This window comes from Callospermophilus lateralis, chromosome 6, assembly GCF_048772815.1.
Source record: "Callospermophilus lateralis isolate mCalLat2 chromosome 6, mCalLat2.hap1, whole genome shotgun sequence".
Taxonomy (NCBI): Eukaryota; Metazoa; Chordata; class Mammalia; order Rodentia; family Sciuridae; genus Callospermophilus; species Callospermophilus lateralis.
In genome coordinates this window covers 48097959-48106541 of record NC_135310.1, presented here as the reverse complement: position 1 = coordinate 48106541, position 8583 = coordinate 48097959, and the positions used below count along the sequence as shown (strand labels likewise).

Here is an 8583-nt window from a genome sequence, read left to right as displayed (position 1 = left end):
TATTTTGAATTATGATTTATAGCTTTCAATGTACTTTAATGTGCAATATCTCTCTTGATCGTTATAATTACCTCACACGGTAGACTGGGTGAGCATTTTTAATGTTAAAACAAAACAAAAAACTATTAAGTTCTGGTAGCAACATCAAAAAAAGATTCTTTGAGAAGCTGGAAATACTGCACAAATATAATACCAAGGACAAGAAGTTCATGTTTGCCTAGCCAGTAAGTTTAGGTAATAATGCGTGTGAACAGCATTTCTACACTATTTCTTAGGACATTTACTGTGAGAAGATAATTCTGTGACCAACTCTTTCTCTCACTTTCCCATGATAGTTTTTTTTATATGGTTATAGAGAAAATTTTAATCAACAGAAAATAGTAGACCTGTGGAAGCATATACAACATATGTCATGCTGAGAATTATATATAAATACTGAGAATTCACTGCCTTTATATAGCAATTCATTCCACCCCGGGGTCCATTGACAGTATAACAGACTTTTCTTTCCCCTGTTGCCTCTGCACCCTGTGGCTATGTATCTAGCTTCCAACTTCTGTTTTCTCAACTTCTCCTAGAGATTCATTATAAACGCCAATTTGAAATCTTGAAAAAAGCCCTTTCTGAGTGAGTCAAACTCTGTCCTGTGAGGGTTAACCCTAACATAGGGCATACTGTGTCTTAGAGGAGAACAGGAAAGAACGGTCTCTTGTGTGTCTTAGAGTGACTTACTTATCTTTTCCCACATCCTCAGGGGACAAATGACAAAGGGAGTGTGTGTGTGTGTGTGTGTGTGTGTGTGTGTGCATGCATGTGTTCATTTTTTGGAAGAAGGATGCTCAGAAAAAAAGAAAATCCCAATATTAATGGAAGCATGAGCTTAAGTTCCGAACTTTAGCTTATGCTTCTTTTAGCTACTGAATCAGAACATGTTCTTCTATTTTTCCTAATTCCACAAACAGAAAGCAAAAAAATCTTAAGGTTCATTATGAGTGGAATGAATAATAATTTTTCTCTCTGCCTTAGGTTATATCAATAGTAACTCCTTTGGATTATCATATTTTCCATGGTATTGGATCAAGAATACAACATGCATTCCTTCTCACTTGAGGAATAATCATATTTGTTAACTCAATCAACATTATTTAATTATCTTCCCAAGAATGGGAAACCTGGGAATATGTTCCTAACACTGTACTTTACTGGGGGATACAGGGGAGGAGGGGATGAGATCACTTCTGTGATCAATTTATAAAGGGATAGATTTAGAGAGTTTTTTTGGTCATTATAATACAAGAAATAACTATTGAGAGTTTACTAATTGCCAGAACTTCAGGATACCAAAATAGGTGAGATTATGCCTCTGTCACAATTAATCTAGAACTATAGAATGTTATACTTGGAGGGAAATTTGAAATAATTTAGTATATGCCTGTCATTTTCTAAATGGAAAAATATAGCCAGCCATGTGGAGCATAAATATTTCTGTCATGACTTTTTAGTTTCAAATCCTAGAAATCTTGGAGGGGTGGGAATGGTGGGGTGGAGCTGAAGGCAGTTCAGCTTCAGACACAGCTGGATATAAGTGGTTAAGTGATTGATCCCCCTCCACCCTCTACTCATCACTTGCCTCTGCCTCACTTTTCTTTTTGACTTCATTATCTCCTGCTTCCAACAGATTCCTTTCATGTGAAGGAAAGATGATAGTCAAGGGCACTATAGTTTACCAACCAAGATCAAGGGAAGTTTTTCTGCTAGCCTCCAAGGGCAGAAAAATTCCCAAAGCACCAGGGCCCAGTGGTGAGCCTCTGTCTCACCACTCTGGTTTGAAGACATTTCAGTGGCACATGGAATGGGGAGATTCCTCATAGGATTGTCAAGTGAGATGGAGACTTGAAAGGTTACAAAGCAAATATGGAGTTACTGGGACCAGAAAACCAGTCTCTTAGACAATAAGATTTTCTACATCTGTGCAGGATCTGCTATTGAGGGATATGGTATCCACTTTCCTTGTCTTCTATGATGCCCTCAGCTAAGTTTAGTACAAGATCAACTCCTATTCCTAGACTAGATTTCAATTGTTGTCTGCCTTGTTCCAATGTATATTTGACTTTTTAAATATTTACTTTAAGGTAGAATGCCACCACTTCTTGAGATACCAGGATACCAGCTATGACACCCTTCTTCCTCCCAGGAGAAATCTATGTTATCCTTTTCAAATAACCTGCTTTATAAAATATACATATATATATACACACACACACACATACTTTGCAATATGTATATATTTACTTTAAGAATTTTACTAAATAAGTTCTTTATAAAATTCACTTTAAATCTTTCTTGAAATAGATTGTTTTAAGTGTAGAAAGTTCTACACATCAACATTTCACTTTTCCTCTGGTGTTTGCCAACAAAGCGATCTCTTACTAGTTGCTCTCACTTCATTTTGTTGTTGTTGTTGTTGTTGTACTTTTTAGATATATATGACTGTAGAGTTTATTTTGACATATTATACATACATTGAGTACAACTCATGCTGGTTAGCATTCTTGTGATTATACATGATGTGGAATTTCATTGTTCCTATATTCATATACGAACATAGGAAAGTTATGTCCAGTTCATACTACTGTCTTTTCTATTCCCATCCCCCACTCCCTTCCCTTCTTTCCCTTTTATCTAATCCAATAAACTTCTATCCCCCCACCCACCTCATTGTGTGTTAGCATCTGCATGTCAGAGAAAACATTTGGCCTTTGGTTTTTTGGGATTGGTTTATTTCATTCAGCATGATAGTCTCAGTTCCATCCATTTATTGGAAAATGCCATAATTTCATTCTTTATATGACTGAGTAATATTCCATGTGTATATTTTCCACATTTTCTTTATCCATTCATCTTTGAAGGGTACCTAGGTTGTTCCATAGCTTACCTATTGTGAATTGAGCTGCTATAAACATTGATGTTGTTGCATCAGTGTAGTATGCTGATTTTAAGTCCTTTGGATATATGCCACTGAGTGGGATAATGGGGTCAAATGGTGGTTCCATTCCAAATTTTCTGAGCTATCTCCATACTGATGATTCCCATCTTGGAAAACAGTATCTGGTCCTCATTCCCCACCCCCCACCCCCAACCATGTTGAAGAGTAAACACCTGAGACACACCAAGGCAAGCATAGAAAACAAGTTTTATTTAAGAGACAAAAGATAGATAGTAGACTTCTCTAGAGAGGAGCAGGACCTAGAGCCCATAAGAGTGGGTATATCTTCCTTTTTTTTTTTTTTTTTTTTTTTTTTAGTAGACTTCTACCTCACTTTCTTTCCTTTGTATGCCTAAAGGAAGGAAAGAGTGTTGAAAAGTGCAAATCTTTCCCCTACTTCAGGTGTTAGCAGCTGGAGTGAGGTGGGGAGTGCAATCCAGAGGTTAGCTCTTAGCAACCCATTTCCTTTTCTTTGATAATCAGTTACCTGTACTTTGTTCCTTGGATTCTATTAATTTTATACTGGAATTCCCCAAATTTGGTCCCCTCATTCTCTGTTTGTCTGTATATGTATAATGGATGAAATGTTCCAATATGGACCCACTGGTTAATTGCAGATTGGATTGCACACTTTCAGTATTTTCTTTCTCTCTTTTTCTCTTTTTTCTTCATATTGTCCACCCTTCTTTCATCCAAGTTTTAAAGATTGTACAAATGATTGTTTTCTACTCTCACTTTCTGGAAGTCTTATATGGAGACTTTAGTATCATTCGGGAAGTTTGGAAAAAAGTCATTGAGTTATTGTGTTGACCAAAGTTTTAAGAAGATTCCTGAGAATGTTAGTTGCTCATTCATCATTTACTGAATATCAATTTTAGAGTGTTCTTGTACAAAACCCAGGCATACAGAAGACTTTTACACTTGGACCTTCCTACTGAGATCTTTACAACCTAAACTGATCTGCTTTCAATTCATCCTGCCAATATAAAGCTGTGGGTGCATTGTGTATTATCTCCCCACCCCCATTTTAGCAATTAAATATTTTAAATGTATGTCTCTATGGGCAGGGCAAGGGGATAAACATATGAGTTAGTCTGACATTGAATTCTAAATGCTTTTCCCCCCCTCAATTAGTTTGTCTTGACTAATAGGAAAGTTTCTGTCTCAATAATGCTTTGAACTTCACAACGACAACCTGTAAAGATTTGATTACTTCATAGTGAAGGATTGCTGGTTGTTTGGATTATGGATGCTTTTTTATGTTATTTTTTTTGTTTTGTTTTTTCTCATTTTATTTTTTTTTATTTTTATTTTTTGAAATAGAAAGCCATTTTATTAACACGCTTTACATTTACAGCTTATGAGCTAATCAACATCAACATGCAAAAATAAGCGCTAGATACAAACCTCTACCACAGGTTTCTGTGTGGACTACAATGGTTCGTGTGTTCTGAAAACCCATCAGTACTTGCTTCAGCTGAACTATCCGCTCCTGTAACGAATAGCATGCAGACTCCAGGGCTACAGAACTACCCAGCAAGGCCTCTGCAGAAACTCCATCCAGTGGATTTCCACGTGAATACATTCTCGAAGCAGGAAGTAAGGCGGTGCACGGAGGACCAGGGCTTAGCCCAAGCTCGCACGCAGGACATGGCCCCAGGGCCTGCAGGGCGCTCTGGTGGCAGCTCCAGTGACATCAGGAAGGGCCCTCGTGCACCGCATGGCAAGTCACCGCAGGCCGCCACGTACCAGCACCTCACCCAGGCCATGGCTAACATGTGTTGAAGGACCAGCCTGTTCCTTACGCTCCCCAGGACTCTTCAGCAAAAAGAGGAAGCTGAGAAACTCGGGAGAGAAAGATTCCTACCTGTGAGCTGTCCTAAAGCTCTTCGGGGTTGAGGTCAGGCTGTAGAGTTTCCTTTGAGAGGTGCAAGTACTTTGCAGAAGCATGGAATAGTCGATTTACGTTACAAAATCCTACCCATCAAACGCTGTTTTCAAGTACGAACTCATTAAATCTCACTTCCTCACTTCCTAAGAGTATTTATCGTTGCTCACTGATCTTTGGTCGCAAGAAACAGAAATGCCGTGGCAGGCTAGGGCCAGGGATGGGGAGGGCGTGCCCTGCCCACACAGCCCCAGCCCAGGCGTGCACCTGGCGACACGGGGCCTACATGATGTACACTTTCTCGGCTGGTGAGAAGTGGAAGCCTTCTTTGGTTCTTGGGCAAACAACTTTATCATCTTGACGGATAGAAAGCAGAGAATTGTAGCCGTAGACGTAGCCATTGGGCAGCATCATAGGTGGGTTGTTCTCGTTCATGACATCGCCAGAGATTTTGCAGACCAGGCGTGAGTTGGCGCAGTGTGCCATGGGCAGGGGCTGCGCCAGCTTGTTGAGGGAGCGGCTGCACACGGGGCAGTCGGGGCTCTTCGAGCTGCCATCCTCCTTGTAGCCCTGCGGTGTCTTAATGGCCGACAGGCCAGCTTGCAGGGTTAGGATGAACACCGAGTTGTTTCCCAGCTGGTGCAGACGGTAGTTGTCGTATGGGAACTGCTGGATCAGCATCCGCCACCGGGCAGGATCCAGAAGGTCCTTGTAAGGGGAGATGTGTGTGTCTGGCGGGAAGGCCAGCATGCCCATGACCTGGCGGACCTCATCCAGCTGGCTCCCTTCAGCCTGACTGAAGTGCTTTCTTGCATGTCTTACAGCATCTAGGCGCTTGTTCTGCCGAACGAGCTCGATGAACTCCTGGATCCTGAGGCTGAACTCCAGGCAGCTCTTCATCTTCCGGAGCCGGGACTTGTTGTCATGGCACCAGGCCAGGCACGTGGCCGTTTCCCGCCTCTCCAGGGACTCCTCTACTTCTTTGGCCGTCAGGAACATCTCGATGTTCACCAGGTCCTGGATGCCGCTCTGGCGTGCCAGCTTCACGGCCGTGCTATAATAGCCGCAGCGTAGGAGGTGCTCCACCATCATGCGGTCCATGCGCTTCCTCTTCCACATGCTGGCCACAGCAGGCTGGTCACTGCTGTGCTCCTTGAGATGCTCGATCCTGCGCTTGCACAGCTTGGCGCTCTCATCCTCAGCCTGGATGGACTCCACCGCCTTCCTCTTGAGCACACTGAGCTTCTCCACCACTCCATCCAGGAGGCTGACCACAGAGTCCACAGCTGGGCAGCTACTTAAGGTCTGCTCCAGCTCAGCCACCACCATGGTGACGTGACTTGTCTCCGGGTCGATGTTTTTCTGAGCAGCCCGGAAGCGTTTATTCAGTGTTTCATAGGGCACCTTGAGGGTCGGGTACTCCTGCACCTTCAGGGTCATGGACAGCTGGGCAGCCGACTCCTGCACCGCCATCTTGGGCCGGCCCTGTTTTTTCTCATTTTAAAAAGAATATTCATGCACTGCCTTTTTAATAAAAAAAAAAAAACAAAACCTCTTTACTCCAAAAAAAGTTAAAAAAAAATTATACCCAAATGAATTAAAGAGCTTCAAAAGTTAAAAAGAAACATGAAAAGTAAAATAATTATTTTCTTACTTGCTTGTTTTACATAATGGCAAAGATGTAGTTGTGGCTTTGAAGAATTTAGAACTTAATATCTTACAGTGAACAGCATTTTTTGCCTCTGGAATAATGGTGGAAAGCTATGTAACTGTAGTAAAACTCTTAACCCTCATGAAACAATGTTTCTTTTGTTATTCTATTGGCACAACAGCGCTGGGGTTTTTGTTTTGTGTGACCATATTCAAGAATCTGGAAGCTCTCCTGCAGCTTTGCTCTCCTGTCGATTGGAGACTGTTTTCATATCAACAGAGCAATGAATCACTGAAGTTCCACACACAAAAATAATACTCATTTCTTATGTTTTCATGTGGATCAGAATATTTCATCCTCCTAAAGTTTTTATGAGATATTATCACTATATTTATGTGAATAAGTTTAGAATTCCTCTCATAGTTTTTTTGAGTTAAAAAAAAAGTCGATATTGAATAAGACAGTGGAAGGTCTTGCTTAGATAGGTAGGAGAATTTAACTTAATTTTGAAGGAAATGGGAGGTTATCAAATTTTCCTGAATAGGAGAATGGTAGTATTGGGACTACTTCATGAAGGATTGATGCATGATGATGTATTCTGTGTGTTAGGGTGAGAATGCTGAGGTAGGCAGCTAGCCTGGAAACTCAACAGCAGAGATGTGAAGTCCTAAGACACACTAGGAGGTGTCAGTGGTGGTGTTAGTACTGTTAGTAGAGAGGAGGGAGCAGTTGAGAGAGGTGGTACTAAAGAATTGACTACTGTAAGATGTTGAGAACCCTGGAATGTAAATTCCTGGAAAGCAGAAAACCTGCCTGTGTTTTATCTTTTGCATGTTCCTTGCACATAGAATGATGCCTCGTACATATAGGCACTCCATAGGTGTTAGCTGAATAAATTAAGACAAAAGCACGTAAATGCAATGGGTGCTATGGGCAAAGGCAGAAAGGAAAGCTGCCTACCAGAGGAGGTACTTGAATTATGTCCAGTGGTTTTAGTTAGTTTCAGGAGGGCCCTGATGAGAACATGAAGACAGAGAGAAGAGCCCGGGCTTTGAGGCATGAAAAAGCAAGATATGGGGACAACCATCAGCAATTTGCAATTTCTGAATGATACCCCACCAGGTTGAAATGAGTACAAATTATGCTGGACTTGAAGAGCCTGAACATCAGGATAAGGACTTTTGACTTATTGCAGGTGTTAAAATAATTGGGTAACATGAGTTTTTTGTTTTGTTTTTTTTTTTTAAACTATAGCAATTGAGCTAGTGGGAATGAGTGGGAAGCTTACCAGGAGCTCCTTTACATTTAGAGCAAAATATTTGAGAACAGAGTCAAAATCGGAGGCTGTTGCAACAGTCCATAAACCAGGAGATGAAGGCCTGGATGAGGGAAGTGATGACAGGGAGAGGTCATGGCAGTTCTGAGAATATATAAGTTAGAAAACTAATGATATGTCACAAATTAAAGGTAGGAGAGGGTAAAGCAAAATGAATCTCAGGATGCCAGTTAGCCCAAAGGTAGTGCAGCATGAGGAGCAATGGAAAGAGAGGGAGGGAGGAAATTAGGAGAAATAAGACATGGATTACGTTTTGCATGCATTGACTTTGAACGAAGGTGCATGAGCAGGTGGGTTGGTTGTAGAATGACCTGGGCCAGAAGGGTAGTTTTTGGAGTTGTTTGGGTCAAAGTTAAGCCACAGAGATGGGCAATATTTTAGTGAGTGTGTATTGAGAAGAACAAGATGTTGGCTGAAGATGATCCTGGGGAATACTCACACTTGAGAGTGAAGAGGAGGGAGACATCCCAGAAGAGGAGACTGATGCTGAATGATCAGGGTATCCGGGTTGAACCAGAAGAGGATTTGTATCACCTGAAGAGGTTTGATTCATGATGGGGTGAGGAGTGGGACAGAGAAGTGGCATTTCAATGAAGAAGAATTAGACTAACATGTCAACTCAGATTTAAGGGAGATGAACACTTTATACTGATCATTAGATTTGAGAGATGAAAGGTAACATTCCTGTGAATTATTTCAATGAAGCGGTCCAACAAGACGGC

At 41.3% G+C, this 8583-nt stretch overlaps 1 pseudogene; it reads right to left on the bottom strand.

Annotated features, from left to right (window-relative positions):
• Nucleotides 1–4720: 4720 nt before the first annotated feature.
• LOC143402366 (E3 ubiquitin-protein transferase MAEA pseudogene) lies at nucleotides 4721–6352 on the bottom strand (annotated as a pseudogene).
• Nucleotides 6353–8583: the final 2231 nt, after the last annotated feature.